At 42.9% G+C, this 25,773-nt stretch overlaps 1 protein-coding gene across 8 annotated transcripts in view; it reads right to left on the reverse strand.

Moving 5' to 3' along the window:
- The window catches only part of SESTD1 (SEC14 and spectrin domain containing 1), a 119,848-nt gene extending 101,495 nt beyond the window's left edge, over positions 1-18,353 (reverse strand). Inside the window, exons 1-3 of one of the 8 annotated variants that reach the window (XM_034785783.1) lie at positions 17,818-18,075; positions 14,478-14,556; positions 13,579-13,687 (exon numbers count right to left, since the gene is read on the reverse strand). The gene's annotated coding sequence lies outside the window, so the exon portion shown is untranslated. Of the gene's footprint in view, positions 1-13,578; positions 13,688-14,477; positions 14,557-17,526; positions 17,545-17,817; positions 18,076-18,121; positions 18,145-18,243; positions 18,262-18,334 lie in introns of those variants that run through there. The other 7 variants (XM_034785779.1, XM_034785782.1, XM_034785780.1 and 4 more) reach the window with 7 other exon arrangements.
- Positions 18,354-25,773: the final 7,420 nt, after the last annotated feature.

Consider the following 25,773-nt stretch of genomic DNA (forward strand, 5'->3'; position numbering starts at 1 on the left):
GAGTCCTATGAACCTGACCCACTCAGCCAGTGTTAGTCTGAGTCCCACCTGGGGCAGAAACCTGGAAATGGCTGGGATACATTTTTGCTAAAACCTCTCTCTATTGGGGGAAAGTAATCATAGGGTCTTTGTTTGTTTTAAACTGATATGTGAATGCTTGTTGGCAGGATAAGGGCATTTTATGGGATGGAGGAGTGGAGGGAATGGGGATGGGTGGTAGGGGAGGTGAGTGGGGCTGGCAGGCTCAGGTGATGGGTGTTGGGAAAGGGACATGGGGGTGAGTGGCAGGACAGGGGAAAGAATAGGAGCAGGGTCACCTGTCAGCCCACATTCTTCATGTGTGTATGCGCCAATATATGGGTTGTCTGAGCCCCTACAGCCCTTGTAAGCTGGGATCTGGGGGATGTGAGAGTCCCGCTCTCTACCCCCATGTGTGCGCCAGGGTCTGGGGAGCCCCTGCCCAACCACAGTGATCTGATTCTCCCCTCTCTCCCTTCCCATGTAAGCCAGTTTCTGAAGGGCTTGCTTTTCAGGGGGTGTCTGAGCCCTGCTCCCTGTCCCCCCCCAATGTGTGCCAGAATCTGGGAGGCCCTGACCATCTATGGGGATCTGACCCCTCTCTCCCTCATGTGAGCCAAGTTGGGGGGGGAGGGTTGCTGTTTGGGGATTGTCTGAGCCCCTTTCCTTACCCCTCCCATCTAAGCCAGGATCTGGGGAAGACCTGACTCTCCAGGTGGGAACCTTAGAACACTCAGCGCATACACTAAGAACACACTGCTGGCACTGAGTGAGTGGCTGAGAACAAGTATGCTTGACATATATCAGATGAGAGTTTCCATCACTGTGCGCAGGGAGGGAAGGCCGGCAAGAGGACACCCACTGCTATGAAGGGAGACATTAATGAACCTCGGAGGCATTGTTTTGGGCTGTATTCATAACCATTCGGTATTCTTTTTCATTGGAGAACATCACATTGAGGACATCTCTCTTAGCCTGCAACTTTGAAGTCTGAAATCTATCTGGGTAGAAATCTGAGACTGAACTGTAAACATTTAGGAACAATCCACCTTTCTGAAGGTTTCTGAGGTTGGAGAAATGCAATCTGAGTACAGCAGAATATTCAGAACATGCTGAAACTATTTTTTACAAGAAAATAAGTTACATATGCAAATGCTCACTGGAAGGGGACAGGTGATTAGAGGTGCAAAAGTAGATGGTAATAGGGGAGGAGGGGTTTGGGTCTGCTGGGAGGGATAGGGGTATTATGGGGAGGCGGATGAATGGGTGATAGGACAGGGAAGAGGGGCTGGGAGGCTCAGGGGAGGGGAGAAAATAGGAGGGGTTGGAGAGTAAGTTAGAGTTGGGGGGGGTGGGATTGTCAGCCCTGAATTCTCCCCTTCCATGTGTGTGGTAGGATCTGAGTGACACCTTTGCAGGGGTCTGAGTCCCTCTCCCTGCCCATGCAACTTTAATTCTGCCCTTTTTGGGCAATGCCCCACAATGCCAATAACACACACATACTCGCACTCTGTGTTTTTGCTGTTATGGACAGGCACTACATGCACTTGCCCTACACTCAAAACACTGACCCTACTTCCCTGACAGAACACCACAGTTGTAAAATTTAACCATTTTATAGCCTTGTACAACCCCTTCACACAGGATACCGCCTAAACCTATACTTTTCCCTACCCATTCTCATATCCACAGACTGCTGGCGTAGTCCAGCTTACCATTGACAATATCCATGGCAAGAAGATCCCAGTGCCCTGATACTGATACAACCTACACAATTCTGTACTGAAATGATGCGGACTGAAATCTCAAAAGGTACACATATATCTGGTTCCTTTGAGAACACATGTGATAGGGATCTCCTCCTATCACAATCACAGCTCTTCCAAACTACTCCAACTTATTCCTCCACCAAACAATACAGCTACACTTAACACAGTAAATGCAGCTGGAATTCATGAAGATAATTCCCAGTGGCTGTTGGCAGGTCTAGGGGTGTGGAGTTGAGGCTGCCTGGGTGTTTACCTTACCATCGTATTTCCTGGTTTTCAGAAGTTTGAGTTTTGCTGACCTCAATGTTCTGGAAAGGCATGAGCTATCACCAGACAAATTAATTAACGGATAACCATTAAATGTCCCCTCTCCCCCCACAACATTTTCTGGTTAAGCACAGAACTAGAAGTCCAAAAAACTGGTTTCTATTTATGGTGCTTCTTCAACCTCCCCATCTATAAAATGGGGATGTTCTACATTACTTCCCTATTTCATAGGAGTGTGTGAGGTTTAATTCATTAATGTTTTTGAGGTGTTAAGACTATAAAGAGTGCCATAGAAATGCCGACAAGTTACCAAGAAGAGGGACAACTAAATCCAAAGCTGTTGTAGCTTATGAATATAAGTAGAAATAATTTATAATAGTACAGATAACAATACCCATTCTGCAATATTACAGCAAAATTGTCTTGTATGTGGAGAGAAATCCACACCAACTCCTGAAATCTAGACCTGTTTCATAACCAGCTGTTTCATTCTCTGAATGCCAGAAGTACATAAACCACCATTAGAGTTCCTCAAGATGCTGTCCTCAACCCAGAAGGCATTACTTCAATCTTATCCTGGATCAGCTTAAATCAGCAATCCCTGATCCAAATTGAAACATCTGCCATAAAATCAAACAGCTGGAGACTGTGCGCAAACACACAAAAGTAAAGAGACAGTGAACCAATTATCAGCAGCATACTGGAGGTACCTTAGTCCATATCCTCCAAAACAATTGGGAGGGAGGCAGCTGACACCCCAGTAGTGATTTTTATCTGTGTGTAGACTAAGAACAGTAGCAGAACCCCCACTGCTTTAGTCACTTAACTTGATTCAAAGTACTCAAAGTACTTTGGAAAGAGGATAAACAGGATAACATAAGAAGGTCTGATGTATATAATTGGGGACATCCTTCTCAAGTGATAGCATATATAGGAACAAAAATAAGGAAAATGCAAGTATAAGAGCAGTTAAATCAGCCCATTTTCTCATCATTTATAACCTAAGAGCAAACAAAAATTGTTTGATTTAATAGATTTTTTTTTTTAAAGGAACAGAAGCTCAAAAGTAAGATGAACATAAATGTTAGTGTGCAACTGAAGATCCCCAAAATGAATATTTTTTACTATCGACATTTGGGGGTGGGAGGAGGGGGGTAGAGAAGAACAGAGTCTTACGTCCTTTAAAACCAATTGCTCAAAGGTTTTAACTCCACATATTTAATCATGGTTTATCTTGTTTAAACTGCTTTGTTCAGTTCTAAACTGATTATATATTCTTGAGGAAAAATACTAATTAAAAGAGAGCATACTGAACTTCTACATCATGCATCTTTTACATCACAGCAGTTTTAATTCTTACCAAAGGATTAAGCAAACAAAAATCATAGATCTTGTAAATTTCAGCAGTGGGCAAGTTTAAACCAAATGCAACATAACATATATCCATTCTGTTGTATACACACTAATACAACAACTCCTCATTAGAGCAAGTTGGGCAATTTTAAAGGAATTTGGGGGAACATACCAGTTGCAACTAAACTTTCATCCAGAAAGTTTCTCATGTCCAGAATGGAACTTCTGGTCAAAACTAAGAGAGCACACATCAGCCCAGAACAGCCAAGAGCCTGGTGGGTTTGGCAAGCATCTGGGATGTGGGAGACCACGTTCAAGTCCCTACTCTGCCAGATTTGGCTATTCTGGAGTAAGCCTCTGCCTGCTTTTTCTATGAAAGGTCATGTCTCTGTCCCAGGACAAGATGAGAACATTTTTGAAATACCAAAGGTTTCACAGGACAGGAAAACCATTTGCAACTCAGCTGTACTCCTGACAAAACACACATGAAGGGACTGAAAACTGTACCCAACATCCATTAGCTGAAGGATTAAACCATTTGCTAGGCTAAATCACAGCAGAGCCCCAAACCATACCCCTGCCAAATTTATGCTTAGCAGCAATGTTACTTGGACACCCAAGCGCAAGTGCATGAATTAGGAGCATGGTGTCTCCCATGCCCTCCACCTTCTACCCCATCCTCTTTCTTCATGCTGAGTACTCCTTGGTTCACTCTTCCTCCTCTTTCTCCCATGAACCTTTCCCTCTTCCCCTCACCTCCATAATGCACATTCATTATCTCCTCTCTACCACTCACCTTGCCTCTTCCACTCTCTCTCCCTCATAATGTTGGAGAAAGAGAAAGAGAAAGAGAAAGGGATAGAAAGTGGTGGAGATAAATGTGGGGCAGGATGATGAATAAGGAGAGACAGACAGACAATGGAGAGGTAATTGGTGAATGAGGGAGCAAATGGAATTAGACGTTTTAAATTTCAGCTCAGACAGTTATTCATTTCAGAGAGTGGGAGGGACAAAGACTGGAGGAAGAGACACCGTAGAGTGTCCCCTCCCATTGACTGGTAGCAGCAGTCATAGGGCAGGAGGGAAGAGGAGGAGAGTGCTGGAGTTAGGGTGACCAGATGTCCCAATTTTATAGGGACAGTCCCGATATTTGGGGCTTTTTCTTATATAGGCTCCCTATGAGCCCCCCACCCTCTGTCCCGATTTTTCACACTTGCTATCTGGTCAATCTAGCTGGAGTTCTGTCCCCCTGGCTGGATGCAGGAGCATAAGGGAGAGGGGTTAGCCACAGAGCATCTTTCCTCATTTGAAGAAGAAGAAAAAGTTAAAAAAGTAACAACTCTAGCAGTTCCACTCCACTCCCTTCCTCTCCCCAGCCCCCTTGGGGGGCAGGGAGGTTGGGAGGGAGAAAGCCACAAGACATTGGGTCAGATTGAGCTCTGAATGTAATAAACTAAGGGAAGGTTCAAGCGAGGAAGAAAACTCTACATTCTTAATATTAACATTACTTCTCATTTCTATAGTGCTTTATATTTTCAGAGCATTTTGCAGACAGTCAACCTTCACAACACCTTATGAGGTAGGTGGATATGAATTATCCCTATTTTACTCATGAGAAAACAGATGGAAATGAAGCGACTTGGTGAAAGCCACACTGCAAGTTAGTGGCAGAGGCAGTATTAGAACTTAGGGTTACCTGACTCCCAACTCTATGCTCAGTTGTTATGTTCGTTCTTATGTTCAAGTCCTCCAAAGTGCACTGCCTTCTAAGGCTACAGAATTTCTGCCCAGTCTTTCTAATGGGCATTAGACTCCCTATATTGTGGACAGAGCCCTCCCAACCCCAAGCACCCTAAAATCCACAGAAAAATCCAGCAAATCGTTGGGTATGAAGAGAGGCCAGCACTTTTGAGCAAAAGCCCACATACTACTCCCCAGGCTTTCTATTCTCATTATGAGCATCCTTCCTTAGAATCCCTGCTGCCAGGAACAAATGCAGCTGGGTCAAATCTACATACCTATTTTTTGACAGGACAGTTTATATAAGAAAATGCTGAAAGAATTAGCTCTTATACGAGGAGATCTCTGACTTCATCAGGGGACAGCGCCATAGAGAGCAGCTCTCATCCTGCTTCGCCCCTGGAGCTTAGACACAGAGGGAGCAGGGATGATGCGGCATTGACTCAACCCCACTCCTAAATCTTAGATTAGTGGAGCAAGGGTATCCAATCCTTTCAGCCTCAAGGCCAAGCATATAGTTGCAAAAGAGATCAAAAGAACCACAATCAATAATTTAGGATGGATGTGTTGTCCTGTTAAAGCAATGCTAAGGGAGGAGAAACCTATTGCAATTCCCCCAATGGAGATTCCCCCAGCCCAGCAGGAATAGCTCGTTTCTACATTTCTCTCCAAGAACCCAGGGCATAAGTGACATGTGGTCCTTTGGCCACAGAGTTGCCAGCTGGTGTAAATGACAGCAGCCTCCAGGCTCTTCTAGTCAGGGTTGAGAATCTAGCAGGCAGGCAGAGTCCTAATTTGTTTTTGGTGCTCAGCATCTCCTTCTTCCCTCCACTCCCCAACCTGCTGTCATGGGCGTCTGCATAGATGAGCAGATCCTTTGCTAGGAGCTCCCACAGGCTCACGCAGAGCTAGTTTAGCTCCTGTGCTGTTTTCTCTGGGGTTCCCACAGACAACGGAACAGCCAGAGCTTCTCTCTTCCCTCCCTTGCAATGCAGCAGGCAGCCAGAAGGGGAGTAGCTTCTTCAGGGAAGAGACAGCAGCTGCCCAGAGCACTCTCAACTCACATTAGAGCTGCTCCTACGCCTGCATAGTAAGCAATGGGGGGCAGTTAGAGAGGTGGTGCCCCCATCCCTGTGGTGATGGGGCTAATTACATTTTTCTGTTTAAAGTTCATCGGGCATGACCTAGGGAGCACATTTTCAGTTGATAATCAAGTGCCTATTTTCTTCCCAACACCATCACCCTTGAGGACTGCAGGTTGGACACCCCTTGACTAGTATAATAATCAAATTATAAAGTGACCCAAGACCCAGCTGCTACTATAAGAGACCCAATTGGTAGAGGACAATTCACTCTTGCCCTCACTTTATTTAAGATGGTCAATATCCAGAAAGCAGAATGGGTGGAAAGCCATTGCTCAGGGAAAACAGCCTTGCAATAAACAGACAAGTAGATAAAAGGTGGATGGTGGTACATGGCAAGTATACCTCAGTGTTCAAACATTCCCCCCCAAATCTCCATCCCAAAAAAAGGTTTTGTAGGGAAAAAACCCTTAAAAAACAAGAACTGATAACAAGTATATCAATATTGTTTTCAGTATTCTGAATTTCACTTTCTTCACCACTTGTCTGCCTTGAAATAGGATCTTTATATACACCGTTACCCTGATATAATGCCACCCGATATAACACGAATTCGGATATAACGCAGTAAAGCAGTGCTCGGGGGTGGGGGAGGGGCTGCGCACTCGAGTGGATCAAAGCAAGTTCAATATAACACAGTTTCACCTATAACGCGATAAGATTTTTTGGCTCTCGAGGACAGCGTTATATCGAGGTAGAGGTGTATTTTGATAAAGAGAGAGATTGGAAGTTTGTCTAGTTTTTCTATATCTTTTATTGACAAACTGCATTGTAATTTCTTACATGAATACTCTGCAGGGCCAGGTAGGCAGGCAGAGCTTCAGAGTCTCAATGCGTGGATGAGCCGATGATGTAGAGAGGAGGGGTTTACATTCATTAGGAACTGGGGAAACTTCTGGAATGGGGGGAGCCTATACAGGAAGGATGGGCTCCACCTAAACCAAAGTGGAACCAGACTGCTGGCACTAAACATTAAAAAAGTTGTAGAGCCGTTTTTAAACAAGGAGATGGGGGAAAGCCGACTGCTGCAGAGGAGCATGTGGATCGGACAGAGACTTCTCTTAGAGGAGAGTCTATTGATAGAGAATCTCCAGGTTATAGTCAGGAGCAGAGGATGGAAGAGGATAAAGTAGGGGCCAGATCAGATGATAAACATTCACATAAAAAAGAAAATGATACATCAGAAAAGGGCAGACAAATAAAACAATGACAAGTTTTTAAAGTGCTTGTACACAAATGCTAGAAGTCTAAATAAATAAGATGGGTGAACTAGAGTGCCTTGTGATAAAGGAGGATATTGATATAATAGGCATCACAGAAACCTGGTGGACTGAGAGCAATCAATGGGACACAATCATTCCAGGGTATAAAATATATTGGAAGGACAGAACAGGTCGTACGGGGGGGGGGGGGGGGGGGGGCACTATATGTGAAAGAAAATGTACAATCAAATGAAGTAAAAATCTTAAGCAAATCTGCATGTTGCATAGAATCTCTATGGATAGTAATTTCATGCTCTAATAAGAATACAACATTAGGGATCTATTATCGACCACCTGACCAGGACAGTGATAGTGATGATGAAACGCTAAGGGAAATTAGAGAAGCTATCAAAATTAAGAACTCAATAATAGTGGGGGATTTCAATTATCCCCATATTGACTGGGAACATTTCACTTCAGGACGAAATGCAGAGATAAAATTTCTCGATACTTTAAATGACTGCATCTTGGAGCAGCTGATACGGGAACCCACAAGGGGAGAGGCAACTCTAGATTTAGTCCTGAGTGGAGCGCAGGAGCTGGTCCAAGAGGTAACTATAGCAAGACCGTTTGGAAATAGTGACCATAATACAATAGCATTCAACATCCCTGTGGTGGGAAGAACATCTCAACAGCCCAACACTGTGGCATTTAATTTCAAAAGGGGAAACTAGGCAAAAATGAGGGGGTTAGTTAAACAGAAGTTAAAAAGTACAGTGACTAAAGTGAAATCCCTGCAAGCTGCATGGGTGCTTTTTAAAGACACCATAATAGAGGCCCAACTTCAATGTATACCCCAAATTAAGAAACACAGTAAAAGCACTAAAAAAGAGCCACCGTGGCTTAACAACCATGTAAAAGAAGCAGTGAGAGATAAAAAGACTTCCTTTAAAAAGTGGAAGTCAAATCCTAGTGAGGCAAATAGAAAGGAGCATAAACACTGCCAAATTAAGTGCAAGAATGTAATGAGAAAATCCAAAGAGGAGTTTGAAGAACGGCTAGCCAAAAACTCCAAAGGTAATAACAAAATGTTTTTTAAGTACATCAGAAGCAGGAAGCCTGCTAAACAACCAGTGGGGCCCCTTGATGATCGAGATACAAAAGGAGCGCTTAAAGACGATAAAGTCATTGCAGAGAAACTAAATGGATTATTTGCTTCAGTCTTCACGGCTGAGGATGTTAGGGAGATTCCCAAACCTGAGTTGGCTTTTGTAGGTGACAAATATGAGGAACTGTCATGGATTGAAGTGTCACGAGAAGAGGTTTTGGAATTAATTGATAAACTTAACATTAACAAGTCACCGGGACCAGATGGCATTCACCCAAGAGTTCTGAAAGAACTCAAATGTGAAGTTGCGGAACTGTTAACTAAGGTTTGTAACCTGTCCTTTAAATCGGCTTCTGTACCCAATGACTGGAAGTTAGCTAATGTAACGCCAATATTTAAAAAGGGCTCTAGAGGTGATCCCGGCAATTACAGACTGGTAAGTCTAACGTCGGTACTGGGCAAATTAGTCGAAACAATAGTAAAGAATAAAATTGTCAGACACATAGAAGAACATAAATTGTTGGGCAAAAGTCAACATGGTTTCTCTAAAGGGAAATAGTGTCTTACTAATCTATTAGAATTCTTTGAAGGGGTCAACAAACATGTGGACAAGGGGGATCCAGTGGACATAGTGTACTTAGATTTCCAGAAAGACTTTGACAAGGTCCCTCACCAAAGGCTCTTATGTAAATTAAGCTGGTAAACAGTGAGATGGCAAAGTTTGCAGATGATACTAAACTGCTAACGATAGTTAAGACCAAAGCAGACTGTGAAGAACTTCAAAAAGATGTCACAAAATTAAGTGATTGGGCAACAAAATGGCAAATGAAATTTAGTGTGGATAAATGTAAAGTAATGCACATTGGAAAAAATAACCCCAACTATACATACAATAGGATGGGGGCTAATTTACCTACAACAAGTCAGGAAAAAGATCTTGGAGTCATCGTGGAGAGTTCTCTGAAAATGTCCACGCAGTGTGCAGAGGCGGACAAAAAAGCAAACAGGATGTTAGGAATCATTAAAAAGGGGATAGAGAATAAGACTGAGAATATATTATTGCCCTTATATAAATCGATGGTACGCCAAAGTTATTTACTTATTCCCATAATACAAGAACTAGGGGTCATCAAATGAAATTAATAGGCAGCAGGTTTAAAACAAATACAAGGAAGTTCTTCTTCACGCAGCGCACAGTCAACTTGTGGAACTCCTTACCTGAGGAGGTTGGGAAGGCTAGGACTATAACAGAGTTTAAAAGAGAACTGGATAAATTCATGGTGGTTAAGTCCATTAATGGCTATTAGCCAGGACGGGTAAGGAATGGTGTCCCTAGCCTCTTTTGTCAGAGGGTGGAGATGGATGGCAGGAGAGAGATCACTTGATCATTGCCTGTTAGGTTCACTCCCTCTGGGGCACCTGGCATTGGCCACTGTTGGTAGACAGGATACTGGGCTAGATGGACCTTTGGTCTGACCCGGTACGGCCTTTGTTATGTTCTTATGAATCAAAAGACATACCTCCATCTCTTAAATATGTTATTCAACCTTTAATATCTAGGTAGATGTCTCTGACAAAGGAATTAACATATCATAAATATGTGATATTAAACTAGAAAGATGGAACATTACAACGAAAGCTCATTGTCCTCTCTCCCCTTCCTCTGCCTCAGTGGTCCTCAACTAGGGGTACATGTGCCCCTGGGGGTACACAGAGGACTTCCGGGGGTACATCAACTCATCTAGATATTTCCCTAATTTTACAACAGGCTACATAAAAAGCACTAAGCAAAGTCAGTACAAAGGAAAATTTCATACAGATAATGACATGTTTATTACTGCTCTATAAACAATACACTGAAATGTAAGTATAATATTTATATTCCAATCTATTTTATAATTATATGGTAAAAATTAGAAAATAAGCAATTTTTCACTAATATGTGCTGTGACTTTTTATATTTTTATGTCTGATTTTGTAAGCAAGTAGTTTTTAAGTGAGGTGAAACCTGGGGGTACACAAGACAAATCAGACTCCTGAAAAGGGTACAGTAGTCTGGAAAGGTTGAGAGCCACTGTTCTACCTGATGAAGATGGAAGTTGGGGTTCCCTTATCTATATATCTCCCTCTGCTGGATGGGACCCCTATTCAACTATTGCTCCTCACTTCAAGTTCAGTAGCTTCTTTTCCTCTCTATCCTCTTCACCAAGGGAGGAATTATATGGCTCCTGTTCCATTGGTCTGTTTTTCCTACATCCCTCATGCTGTCCAATATAAAAGCCCCAAAGCATTTATGATTGGTATCCCCCTTGCCTTGTTGGACAGTCAGCTAGAGGCCACAGCGCAGGCCACATGTACAGATCTTCCCAGACCCACATGCAGCTCCAGAGTCATGGAATGAATATCCATCAACTGTAGAGTAAGAGGCTACGTTCTCCTTCTAAGTATTCTTCACACAATGCACAGTCAACCTGTGGAACTCCTTGCCAGAGGATGTTGTGAAAGCCAAGACCATAACAGGGTTCAAAAAAGAAGTAGATAAATTCATGGAGGATAGGTCCATCAATAGCTACTAGCCAGGATGGGCAGGAATGGTGTCCCTAGCCTCTGTTTACCAGAAGCTGGGAATGAGCAACAGGGAATGGATCACTTGATGATTACCTGTTCTATTCATTCCTTCTGAGGCACCTGGTACTGACCACTCTCGGAAGACAGGATACTGGGCTAGATGGATCTTTGCTCTGACCCAGTAGAGCCATTCATATATTCTCCCCACCAATCAACCAATCACAAAAGTGTGCTAAGATATGGCACTGGATTTCTAAATCCTTCAGGAGCAGATCTAAAACAAAGGCTATGATGAAAGAGAACAGGCTATGATGAAGAGATAGCGCCTAAACCTTTAATTTCCCTTCTTCTATGGCTGAGGGCAGTCAGGAAGTATTTTGTAAAGCTGCTGAATAACAATAGGCAGTGAGAGAGGAGAGAGGGAGTAGATGACTCCAAACCATAAGCAGCTGGGGAAAAAAATACATCCAGAGAAACAGCTGTACTGATGGAGTACAACTTCTGGCAGTGTGGAGAAACAAAGTATAAACACTCTCTAGGGTTTGAGATTAGAACTTGGCATTCGTTTTGTGACAGTGATAGAGGAAAACAAGCTAGCTTTAAGACTGCACGATAATATACAAGACTGGCTTAGGTTACAGTGAAAATTAGTATGTTGGTCTCAACCAAGGCCCTGGAACATTTCAATATGATCCGTATGGCCCAGAATACCATAGTGACACTATTGAAAATTACATTATTTTGTTCCCATATATTCTGCAGTGGTACTAGAGAAGGGTGTGTGTGTGTGTGTGTGTGTGTGTATTTATTTATTTACTAAACCAAAAATTATATATTTGGGTTCCTATTGTTACCATGATGTCCACATCAGAAATGCCTAACATTTAAGATAATGAAGCCAAGCAGAAGCTAGAGATGAGACAAAGAATGAAATTCTGCCTCTGACTAACAACAACAAAAAAAATCTCTTATCTAGACAACTGTATTTCCGATACCCTGTGAACAATCTTTCAACATGCATAATTCAAGAGGAAGCTTTCCTCTGAGCTTTGTAATACCCTCAAGGACCTTCTGTACTTTTAAAATCTTTTTCTGGGAGTAGTCTGCTTTTGATGCATGAGATGAAAGATATGCACAATAATCCTCCACACACAAGAGAACAAAACTCTATTAATTATAAACACAGAGGAAGGATGGTCTAGCGATTAGGGCATTAGCCTAGGAACTACAAGACAAGAGTTCAAGTCCTTACTCTGCCAAAGACTTGCTGTGTGATCTTGGGCAAGTCAGTTAGCCTCTGTGCCTCAGTTCTCCACCTGTAAAATGGAAATAAGTAGTACTGCCCTTCCTCACAGAGGTGTTGAAAGCATAAATATATTGATGCTTGTGAGGTGCTCAGATACTGTGGTGATGGAGACCATAGAAGTACCTTAGATTGACCTGGTTGATGTGCAGTTTGTCCACACTAAACATGCAGATGACATATGAATCTTGCAGTGTTTATGCACCAATGGCTTATACCTCTGATACATTTGTAACTGAATTTTTTTTGAAAACAGAATGAAGTTCACTAGATCTTATGTTGCCATATAAAATTATAAATATTTGGGCAGCTACTAAAAAAAAAATCTTATACGATATGTCACTTCTATAAACTGCATGATGTGCTTGTTCTCTTTAATTTTCTGTACCCTTCCTATGCCTCTGATCACACAACCAATCAATAAGCAGCAACAAACTGGCCAGAATAGATCACACAAACCACACCCACCCTGTACAACCTGAAGTCACCGCAGTAACAACCCAGTATGAAAAAAAATTTGACCAAAAATTATGTGCCTTGCGGCATGCTTTGGAACTTAGTAAACTCAGTCCAAGAGGACTGCTATATTGAGCAAGTTCTACAGAGATAACACATCTGCTTTCTACTGATAACATCCTGCCTCAAGCCCTAAAGGTGGTACACATCTGAGAACTGTCAGCAAAATCATATCAGGTGACCTTAGCCATCAAGATGATGCATAGGGAAAGAGGTTGCTCTAGTGCAGCCATTCTTCACAGCATAGGGCTCTGCTGATTAAAAATCAACATTTTCAAGAAAACCAGAAAACAGAGAAAAAGCAGTGCCTAGCATCTCACGTGTGATGTGTTCATGCCAATTCATTCCACTAAGGAGGGCCATTTCTTTCCCAAATGCAACCCTGCATATCACTACTATGCCAAGAATACCCTAATCTATTGAGAGAAAATCCAACCACTCACTTCATTCCCCAAACATTTTCTCATTTTTTGCCTTATTTTCTCTGTTTCTCATTTGCCTCCTACCTCTCCTAGGCCTATAAATCCACCTATCACTTCTGCAGCACTCTTACATCAAGCACTGTTTCAGCCACTCATCTACCAATTCATACCTTCATCTCCTCTTGTCTTAACTACTATTATTTCCTTCTTTGTGGATTCCTTAGGTCCAAATGTTCCAAACATCAAACTTGTCCACAATGCAGCAACTCATCTTCTCACCTAGAAACAGGAAAACAGCACCCCATATTCATCTGCTCTCACTTCCTTGTCCGTTTTAGAATCCAGTATAAGTTTCTCCTCACTTCAAAGTCTTCCATAGACTTGCTTCTAATTTAGTCTATAAAGCGGACAGTTTCAACACCAGACTCTTATTTGCGGCTCCCCCATCTCCATGTCTACGCACAGGTTAACCCACACCTTTCCCTACTGAAACAGTCTTCCTGCTTCTCTCCATGCATCTCCCTGATGCTTTTCAAATCCTCTCCCCTGCACTCCCCATATCAACTTCCTCTCTCTAGTAAAATTCACAAACCTCCCATCCTATTTTCTCTGTATTCATTCACCCTCTGTCCTAAAACATTTTAAGATACTTCAGTACCAGGATTAGATACTGTAACCATCATTGTATTCACATGTACTGTAGAGACTAATCACTAACAGCACCATTCTGGGAAACTTTTCTATGAAAGTCACTATACAAATCAAATGAACTAAGATGTTAAACTGAACTACACAATGTACACTACATATCTGAAGTTTGGTTTTTAAAAATGCCACTATTTGAAAATATGTTCCATAAAACTCAAGAACCTGTAGACCCATTAAAACCTTTATAAGGAAGTTCTGAATTGCAGTTGAGATACCTTTCTTAACTCTCCAGCTACATCCATTGCCTGGATATGTTCTGATGCCCTGTGTTCTAACATGGGTGGGAACTACACAAGTTTTGAATGAAGATTTTAATTATCAAATTTCTAAATCAAACTATGGATATTACTTTACTACTTACCATATGTGCTGCAGTATCCAGATACAATGGGATGTGTTAAGGATGTAGGTTTGAGCTTTTACTCAGAGCTTCCTGGGTTCTGTGGATTTAAATGAAAGTTTAATTTGAACATACAGTACTTTTTTAGTAGCTTTTAATATACAGTATCATTTAGAAACCTTGTTACGAGGATTTATATAATGTCACAACTTACACAATGGGAGGGGGCAAAGTTTCTATTATATATTCACACACATTTAACTCAGGGATTTAAGTTGACTGTGAGATTGCAGGAATCGCATGTTTTGTAACAAAACATATGGTAGAAATCAGCATTGGTTACAGTTAGCAGGCTATGCTCCTGAGGCAGCACCGGAAGCAGTGGGAAGGCAATGAGAACCACTGTTCTTGTAGTATATTTTCAGCTAGAGGTGATCCACAGAGAACATGAAATTTGATCACCCCAAAGAAAGAAAATAGCAAAGCAAAGTGGGAACAGTGTGGGGAAGAAAAGAAAAGAGATGTGACTTTAAACTGGACCAGTCATTGCCTTAAAAGAAACTTGATTATTACAAATTCCACTCAAGATTTATGTTAGAACACAAGGCATCAGAAGATACTCCCTTCAAATAAAAAAATAAAGCTTTGACAAATACTTCAATATGAGGGGTAGTGTCTTATGGTGGTGGTGGTGGAGTACCCCACATGCACAGAAAGAAAGAAAAAGCATGGATTTGTATTTGTCATACCTAGACACAAGGCCAGTGATTAATCTAAACAAGCTCCTTAGGTTTCTCACACACCCAAATGCAACATCAACTTCTCTCATAGCAAGGCTTGAAAAAAAATTTACTGGACACTTTCTAGTCAGATGACTAAGGTAGATGCAGGGAACGCAAGTACACACTTCTACAGATCCAGGGGCAGCTGTATTGCCCCCCACCTAAGCTGCTCAAAGAAGGGTGGATGGTGGGATTCCTAGGACAGTGCTGGTTTCGGGCCCTGCTCAGAGGCTCTACCAATTCTATCTGAATCTAGCTAATAAATGTGTAGGTTTCCCCAGCCTATTTTTTGCAGCTGGAAGGGAAAAGTTTTCCTCCCTCTCCCCCTTCCCTGAAGACTCCTGACTGTTGTGTGACGATTGTGTTGGTATTCTCTACCACTGTTTTTTGGCTCCCCTTTCCAAATAATATCTCCAGTGCCCTCCCTGCTGCTGCTCAGAGATCTCCCAAATAGTAGTTAACTGAAATTGACCTGCTTCTTGTCTATTTCACAGAGACTCCCAAGAACTGAACAACAATGAAACTAGCTACAGACTCAGGAAGACAGCACCACCTTGGTTCATGCAATGAAGGTTATCTTCACAACTATTTGGACTCAAAAGCTTCATTTTCTTAAATGAATTAAATGAAACTTTTGATTCAGCAAGAAATGATGACTTAGGCCGCCCCAGTCTTCAGGGAAAGTTTCCTACTTGTACTGTAACACACAGAGCCAGGATGTTCAGATTTCCAAGACTGTGATCAATATTTTTTTGCAAGCTAGCTGGCAAGGGCTGTTTTATGTGATTCTGCAGGAGGCAGTACATTGCAATGCAGATTCCTCTCATTCTCTGTAGGATTCTGCAGACTCTGCACATCCATCACTGCAGAGAAATTTTATATTCCAGCTGTCTACAGTTCTTTTTTTCTGCCTCATGGCTGGCACCTCCATTCCTGAATTAGGCCTCACCAACCAAACTTTTGTCTGCTTCACCCTAAGGTCACCCTTCCCACCCCATTTCCCCTCCCTTTTTTCTTCTCACAATAATGACTGCTCAGGGTTGACAATGCCAGCTGGGAACTAGAAAATAAATTATTCAGTTTAAAAGGAGAGTCCTCACTAGGGTGTCAGAAGAGCAATATGGCTTTGCCTGTGGAGTTGCTGCTCTCAGACACAATAATGGTATACACTGTTGCATTACATTTAAGATGTATAGCAAACAAGAAGGGGGAAAGGGAATTAAACATTCATTCAATCATAATTTTAATTAATTTATTCACATTTTAACGCGCACAAAGTCAACATTTCACCTTTGCAGATATCATTAGGACACTTGCATTTTTAGGACTGCAATCAGTGCAATGACCAATTGTATTTTCTTAAGGGTTGGGGAGGAGATGACGACAAAAGAGCTGACAAAATTGCCCACTGACTCAGTCTTGTGCCATTTCGTGGGTCCACATGAGCAATACCAAATTTTTGCTCATTTAAAAAAAACAGAGGGTTGTGCTTCAGTGATTATCTCCATTCATAAGATTGCCACCAAAGAGCTTCCTCCGGGCACACACAATACTCGGAAGAGAGTGCTTTAGAATATGTCCTTCCCACACATTTCTGGCTAACAACCGCTCTATAAACCTCTCAATGGGCAGCACAATGCAGTACAATCAGAAGGGGGGAAAGGCAAAATTGCAAGACAATGGACCTGTCAAAATCAAAGAAATGGCAACCATAGCTCCTGCTTTAGCTTCCAGAAGCCAGCAGGACGGGATGCCAAGGCACTGACCGCACAGTGATTGTTCCAAGACCAGCAGAGCCTCCTCGTTACACTTTTACCAACAGCTGTACAAATCAGGGACAGTGAAAACCCCCATAATAAACTAAACATCTCTGCACCCTAGGATGCTGGCGCCTTTCCTCCGGAGCCTTCCCTCTGCCAAAACCACCATCTTTTCCCCTTGCAAAGTCTACCCGGCAGTGGCAGGGTACAAAGCCGTGCAGCGCACACAGCAACATGGGCCGGGTGCTCGCGCAAAGCAGAGGGTGCCGCAGCGGGAAGGGGCCGGGGTCCCTCCACAGCAGCCGCCTCGGTGCGTGACAACACAAAGGAGAGCCGCAGCAGCAGTGCCGGGGGAGCCCGCGCAGCACAGGGCGCCTCCCCGAGCCCCCGGCCAGGCACAAACCCAATAGTCCTCGAACCTGTTGCGGGGCTTGAGCTAACCCGGGGGGGAGGGGGGTGCTGTTAGGGCTCGTCACCCTTCCCCCCTCCGGGGCATGGGGGGGGGGGTGTCAGCAAACACCCAGGTACCTGGGAGCCACTCTCGCCGGCTCCCGAGAGAAGCGGCTGGGAGCCTGGGGAGGGGACCCCAGAATGGCTGTTCCCGCCCCTAGCGAGCAGGGCTGCTCTGCTGGTGAGCACGTCCCCCCGGGACAAGGGAGCCCAGCCCCGCCGCCTCAGCCCGGGGAACAAAGCCCAGTCAGGCCGCAGGGCCTGCTCTCCTCCCCGCTCCACCCCCGCCCGCCGCCGGGGAGCCCGTGGCCGCAGACCGCGCCGCCAGCAGCCAGGGGACGAGTCCCCCCACCCAGCCCGGCTACTCACCTGGGCGAGGGGCGGCGGCCCCACGGACCCGGGCCTGGCGGCAGAGCCCCGCGAGCAGGCAGCGCCGAGCGATCGCTGCAGGAGGCGGCCGGCGAACCCAGCCCCAGCTCGGCTCTGCTGCGGCTGCCCGAGGACCCGGCGTGCAGGGAAGGGGAGCAGGAACTACATTATTCCCCCCCTCCCCTTAGCCGGTGCTGCAGCTGGTTTGGGGCAGGGTCAGCAGAGAGCCGGCAACAACAAGCCCCACCCCGAAGGAAAACAATGCACTAGCCAAGCCACCCCCGCCCCGTCCACTCAACCTTACCTTACCGGCTAGGAGCAGCAGGCACCCCCCAAATATCACCCTATTGCCCCCAGCTGGTAGCATCAGGTACTCACCCAAATGCCCACATTAGCCGCCCCTACTAGGTAGCATGAGTCACTTACCCAGATTCTCCCCCCTCTCCATTAGCCTATCCTCACCGGGTAGGATCAACACTCACCAGATTCCCCCCATTTGGTACCATCAGGCACTCACCCACATTGCACCCTCCCTTCTGCCCTCACGGTGTAGGAGCAGCATCAGATACAGTATTCATCTAATTCTGGAAAGAGAGTGGCCTCCCTTGGGTGCTCTTACTGCCTTCTTCGTGTCTTTAACCTCTTACCCACCGAGAAAGAAGAACAATGCCTGACCCTGCTGTTAAGGATAAAACAGTATTAGTATTTTATGTATTAAGTGCCTGCCACTGGCACTGGCAATCTGCATGGTTACATTTATAATGACAACAAACAACAATTCAGTGTGACAGCTATGAAGATGGACACCTTAGAACTTCGTCAGAGAGAAAAAAAAAACTAAATAAAAAAAAAATAAATGCAAATCCCAAACAATACTAAAAAGACAACTAGGCCAACAAAAGGCCCTATCCTGTACTCCTTGCCTAGACAAAATACCAACCAAGGCCAACAGTAAAGAGGTACATAAAACAGAGGAGACTGGACCCCAAGAACATTTCTACCTGGTCCTGCCACAGCATAAGGGACTGGACTTATTACCTCTGGAGGTCCCTTCCAGTCCTACATTTCTGTGATTCTGCTTTGGTGTGGGAAGGTATCACCGAAACCCTTAAAATAAAACCTAGACTCCATCCCCAAAAGCATTGTGTATGTTACCTTGCAAGCTTCCTTCAGTGAGGACTGGTTATGATTTAAAATATTCACCAATGAAACCCAGAGTATAAAAAAAAGTCACAATAATAAATGTCAATCAGTTTTTCCTAATGATTGAGATGGGGACATTGTAAATTTCCAGTATATGGATGGACTGGAGGCAGAACAGACAATGGGCTAGCTAGTGGTGCTGTTCATACTGTGTCAGCAGTTCTGTTGTTCTCCTTGCTTTTCAAGAGCTTTATATTTATATTTTATATTATAAAAATTACAAGGCTGAAACTTGTCATTCAGAATGCTACTGCTGAAGCAATTATTCTTATTTACAATTTTTTTAAAATATTCTTTCAGCCACTTTTTAAGCTGTGAGGCATGAGCTTCAGGACTCTTAAATCTGCAAAAATGTAAGCATATGTTCACTTTATGCACATGAGGAGTCCCATTGGCTCAGATCCTGCAACTGACTGCTCTGAGTTTATGCAGAGTCAGTTGTAGGATTGGGGCCACTGAAGTCAATGGGACTATTCACATACTTAAAGTCAATCATGTTTGTAAATGTTTGCAGGATCAGGGCCTATGTCTGATCATTTTTTTCAACCAAAATGTCAGATTTTTAAGCAAGAGGACACCTGTATTTTAATTCACTATTTAAATTTACTTCTTCCATATTACGTAGAAATTTAGGGCATGGATCTGCGCCAGTAACTGCACAGGCAGATGATGATCTCTGCACCCATGTGGAGCCCCATTGATCACAACATGAATGGAGTCAATTGCAGGATTGAGGGTTTAGGGCTCAAATGGGCACATAGTATTTTTTGGTTACTAACTATTCCAATCCACAGAGCAGAAAGCAAAAAGAGTCTATGCTAAAAAAGGGTCCTGAGATCTGGAGAAAAGACAGCTGGAATGGTCACCTCCTTCCTCTATCTAAGCCACTCTGAGACCACCAGTTGCAGAGTCAGGGAGCAGGGGGCTTTTCAAGAAACTCCAAATGTCGACCCTGACCAAAAACCAATACTTTCCCAGCAGGAAAGTCAGAGAAATATCAGAAGAGCGAGTGAGCAGGAGCTCACCATGTCTCCAGCCGCCTTAACCATTGCTTCCTCTTCGCCACCCTTTCACCAGCAACAACAGCAGAACCTCAGCAGTAGGTTCAGAGTACGGCGCCTTCACAGCTTTTTGTTCTAGATTTTGTTTTCTTTGCTTTTTTGTCTGATTCTCTTTGTGCAAACTCAAATGCAGTCTTGTCAAATTCTGGAGTCGGGGGGCAGCTGGAGGCACCTAACTTGGATTATAATGCTTCATAGCCCAAATTACACATCATGCACCTGTTCTTAAGATTATTTTTATTTTATTTGAAAGGGGGAAATAATTATCTGGCAAACGATATCCTACAATTGATATTGCCTTCCAACTATGGGGCTATCTGGTCACTACCTTAAGAAAAAGATGCAAAAACATACCAAAGCTGTGTAGCACCTATAAGAAGAGTTAACAGAAGAGAAGGATCATACAAGAATCTGCAGTGGTTAAATGATTTTATTTTGCAACAATTAGACAAGATAGCAGGAAACCCTAATGAGTGAGTGGAGGAAGTGGAGTGACCAGAGGAAAGGTTTGCTAACATACAGGATGGAGACCATATCTTCAGAACCTGTAATAGCACCAGGCAGAAGTAGTAAACAAATACATAAGTATGTACATACATACATACATAAAAGGGAAAGTGCCTGCACAACAAAACTGAAAGAACAACTTTTGCAGCCTGGTTTTCCAGGAGGGAGTTAAAGGCCTCTTCCTTCCACAACTTGTTTGTAACATGGCTTTCAGAGATGTTAAATCGGGAACGCATACATAATCCCATTAAGAGCTACCATGACCACCACACTCATGCTTTTCTTTTTTACCTCCAGGTAACAAAACAATAAGAGCTGTTATGCTTTTGGTCCACTTCACTGAGAGAAGGCAAAAATCTTAGCAAGTCTGCAGATGCAAGAGCAGTGTGGGGGATATGGAGGGAAAAGATTTGTTGTATATTTCAAGTTTATTCTGTTCTTTCACAGTAAGGATAGTATACGCCAAAGCCAAGGCTTTCCCGAGAGTTAAAGGTTTTATGTATGCCGCCCTGTATCCAGCAGTGCTAAGGGTTCTTGAAGGTGACATGTTGCACACCCTGTAAACCCTGCAAACCCTGTGAAGGAGCAGCCATCATCTGACAGAAAAGAAGATATGGTCTGAAGATGAGAAGAAGCCTGCCATTCATAAAACAGAAAGGGTCCCTCCAATATTTGTATCAAAGAATGGCTGCCAAGTTTATTCTAGTTTCCAGTTTAAAACTAGAATTTGTGTCATGTAAGCTTTCTTGTTCTTATTTAATTAACATGGGGGGGGGGGGAAGATTGTGTTCCTTCCCCTTTCTTAATCTTTTTTTTTTTTTTTAATTACATAGATGGCAAAGAACTACTGTGACTCCATCTGCTCCTTTCCAACAGGACTCAGAGTGGTGGATGATATCTGTTTCTGTTCCCTGCATGCCCTCCTTGTTAGTGCCCTTTAGGCATCTATTCTGGCTCTCCTTTTCTTCATATATCTACAAAAGACAACTTGGAGAGTTAGTGGGATACCATAGGCTCCACTGGCAACAATACCACTGATGACACTCAGTTATGTATCTCATTTTCCATAGATTCCACCAGTGCCACCATAAGGTTGTTACACTGCCTACAGAGTTCAGTTCCTGAAAGAACAGGGTGGCTTTAAATGCCATTGGGTAAAGACTGAGGCAATATTTGTCAGAAGGGGAGCTGGGGAGAAATGCTTTCAGGAAAACTAGCCAGGATATTGTCTTCTCCTTAAAGCCAGCTGCCCTTTGTCAAGGAAGTGACACTTCTAAGGCTCATTTCTGAGGCTACGTAATCAGGTAACTTTCATGGCAAAAAAAAAATGCCTTCTTTCACTTCCAGCTTGCTATAAAATGTTCCCCCTTCCACTCAAATGAGTACCTGGCTATAGTGACATTTATCACTTCCAGACTGGATTAATGTAATGCACTATATCTCACGCCGACTGTGAAACCCATATAGTGTGCAGAATGTAGTAACCTGGCTCCTCATCAGGAAGGACTGTTGTACAGTCTATGTGATCCAGTCCTTAGACCAGCTGCCAGTCTATTTCTATTTCTGCTGTTAGAATAAAAATCATTAACGGATCAGGTCCAAGCTATGTCACTGACTGCATCTCTAGCCATAATCTACCAAAAAAGCAACACACCTCTGGGACACTGAAGCTAGAGATAAACAATTCTTATTCAAAAGGATCTTCTGTGGGCAAACTTTCAGAGGAGATTAAACTAATCGAAAAGCTAGCCACCTTTAGGATATGTTGCAAGACATTCCTCTTTGTGAAAGCTTTCCCCCATAACTGGAAGGATGTTTACAACCACCACATTAACAACAAAACATTAAACAAAAAAAGTCTCCTAACAGCCTGCTATAAATGGTGAAGGGAGAAGAGCCATCTATTTTTAGCAATTTCAAATTGAAAATACTTGAATATGCAGGACCAGATATAGCCATTTTATAGTTAATAAAGAACAAGTATTTTAATAAAGCTGTATTTTTAATACTCTCCAAACCCATCATTCATTAACTTTTCAATGTGCATGTACAGTCTATATATCATACCTTCAGGGTTAGAAGGGAGGAGCAGAGAGGTTTATTTGACTGGCTAATGTTTACTCAAGATTCCAAGTGCTGCTGAACTTTGCATTGTAGATTTAAGGATCACTTTGGAATGCTTGGTGGAAGAGGCAACGGCCATCAGAAACTGGGATGGGAAGTGCAAAGCCAGTGGAAACAACATATACTGATACTTATAATCCTGGAAAGCAACAAAACTATCAGTTAAAGAGAAAAATACCGATGACTTCAGTAATGACTATTTTATTTATTAATTCAAATTCATAAAAAGCCCTAAAGGTGCCCACATTGTGCTCTTGACACCTATCCTATAAATTAAGCTACACATTACCACAAATGTACTTTTCTTTTCTTTAAAATAAGACTTTGCGCATTTATGGCACTTTCCAACTGAGGATCTCTAAGCTGTTTAGAAATACTAATGAATTGAGCTTAACAAAAACCCTTGTAGGTAGGTAGGTGTGCATCATTGGTTAATAATGAAATTTAGGCAGAGAAAGGTTATAGGCCAAATTCTCTTCCTCTTTGCCTCAGTCATGGTGCTGGAGCTGGAACAGTTCTTCAATGGCCAGCAAAGAATTCCCCTAGCGTAGGCATAAAATAGTATGGCCAGCTAACTGCCTCTTTCCCCAGGACATGTTGAGGTTAAAGTGTGCTTATGCGGTGCCAAATTTCAGCTTGTGTATGGTCCCTTGGAGCCATAATGAGGTGGTGAAAGTTACAGCAAACTAGGGACTACTCCAACTTTATACTGGGGCCACAGCTGAGAAATCTTGAGTATGAGAGGTTTCAGAGTAGCAGCCGTGTTAGTCTGTATCCGCAAAAAGAACAGGAGTACTTGTGGCACCTTAGAGACTAACAAATTTCTTAGAGCATAAGCTTTCGTGGACTACAGCCCACTTCTTCGGATGCATATAGAGTGGAATATATATTGAGGAGCTGAGGTTGATGGATTTCCACTCCATACGGCTAAATGCAGTGCCTTGCATAATGACAGGTAATGAGGGAGTCAACACTGACTCCCTAACTGATCTTCTCCACATGTCCTGTGCTGTGCAGATCTTGACACCAGAGAGAATCTGAGCCTAAGTATTTTGCTCAAGGTCTCACAGGCAGTCTGTGTCACTGCCAGGAGTGCTGGCTGATGCTTTAATCACAGAGGTTTCCAACAGGAATCTATTCGTAATTCCATCTGGTCATAATATATTTTTCTATCATTGATGCTGTTGATAATTTCTGCTAAAATCGTTTTTATTTTCCAAAAGTGATGCTAGAGCTACTAAATGTGAATTATAAGAAATACGGAAAAACTGTCATGAGCTTTGTTAACTGTGCTGTGTGATGACACAAAAGAGCCTTGTTATAGCCACAGCAACACTCATACGATGGCAATAACCTACAAATTGCTTCCTTCCTCTCTTGATGTTCTTCCAAAAATACAGTTTATGCAATATTTGAACTATTTTAACTTATGTCATCATGCAGTCATGAATCTGGTCTCATCTTTACTTTCTAGATGCCTTGTCTTGTAATAAAACCCTTTTTTTGCTGCACTCCTCAGATTATCCATATCTGTTACCAGGAACGGCACCAGGGTTTTTGCCACCCTAGGTGGCAGCGCTCCTCCACTGAGCATTCAGGGGGCCTGAGGTCTTCGGCGGCAGGGGTCCTTCCGCTCCACATCTTCGGGGCACTTCGGCGGCGGGTCCCGGAGTGAGTGAAGGACCCGCTGCTGAATTTCCTCCGAAGATCTAGAGCGGAAGGATCCCCCGCCGCCGAATTTCCGCCGAGGATGGCAAAATGCCATCCCCCAAATCCTGCCACCCTAGGCAACCACCTAGGGTCGCCTAGTGGAAGCGCCGGGCCTGTCTGTTACTGACATTCACATAGCAACTCTTGAAGATGGAGGGTACTTTAGAAATTTTCTCTGGCTCCACCTACTGCTAAATAAAGGAACTGTGAATAGAGATATGGACCTTTTGGACTCTTCTCAGACATCCCTTTCCTGAGATTATTAATCTTATTTATTGTTTGCTCAGATCTATGAAAGATGCAGAAGATGGGTGGCCATATTAATCATTACTCTAAAAATAGTGTAAATGGTTACATTATTGTAAGTTTAGACTCATGTTATAAGTAGCTAGAAGATAATTTGCATACTATTGTAATTCATTGATTGTGTATATCTTAAATCCATCTAGTCACTGAAGTGTGGCAGGATTAGAGTAGGCAGAAAATGGGGAATGGTAATTGAAAATAGGGACATGTATTTGTACATGGAGAATTGTAGTCATGACAAGGCAATATCCTCATGTTTATGGGTAACTAGCCTCATAAGCCTGGTGTTTTAATGTCTTACCTACTGGTATCAGCCAGATTAGTGTTGGCAAAACAATGGAAAAGGAAAGCCATTGCTATGTTAATAAATTATATTAAAAGGCTTGGAAAATTGTAGTGATGGGGAAATTAATGCACCAGGTACACACCTGCTAAAGCAGCAGAAATAAAACCAATATTTAGAAATTTTGCTACTACTATGGAATTCTCAAGTAAACTACATTCACTTACCATTTGCCAAAAATATCTGCAACTTTCTAGTAATTTCTGGTAAAGGTGGTATAAAAAGTGAACTAGCAGGGAGAACTATTAACAGCATAAAACCTTGGTAACTGAAAGAGAAAAAAGTTAGTAAAAATACTGAGCTAGATTGTCAAATACTATAAAACCATGTAGCTCCATTTATTTTAATGGAGCTATGTTGGTTAACACTGGCTAGGGTGACCAGATGTCCCAATTTTATAGGGACAGTTCCGATTTTTGGGTCTCTTATATAGGCTCCTATTACCCCCCACTCCCTGTCCCAATTTTTCACACTTGCTGTCTCGTCATCCTAACACTGGCTGAAGATCTGGCATGCAATGTAGAAAGAAAGTTTTGTTGCATTGGTATGTATCTAATATGTACTCCAAATAATAATTATACAATAATTATATGTATCTATCTAATGTTGATAATGTTTGTATGTGTTTTTATAATTCATGATGAAAAAATATAGCTCTCCTCCTGCAAAGGGTTTTGCATGAGTGACCCTTAACACTCATGT

This window comes from Trachemys scripta, chromosome 11, assembly GCF_013100865.1.
Source record: "Trachemys scripta elegans isolate TJP31775 chromosome 11, CAS_Tse_1.0, whole genome shotgun sequence".
Lineage (NCBI taxonomy): Eukaryota > Metazoa > Chordata > Testudines > Emydidae > Trachemys > Trachemys scripta.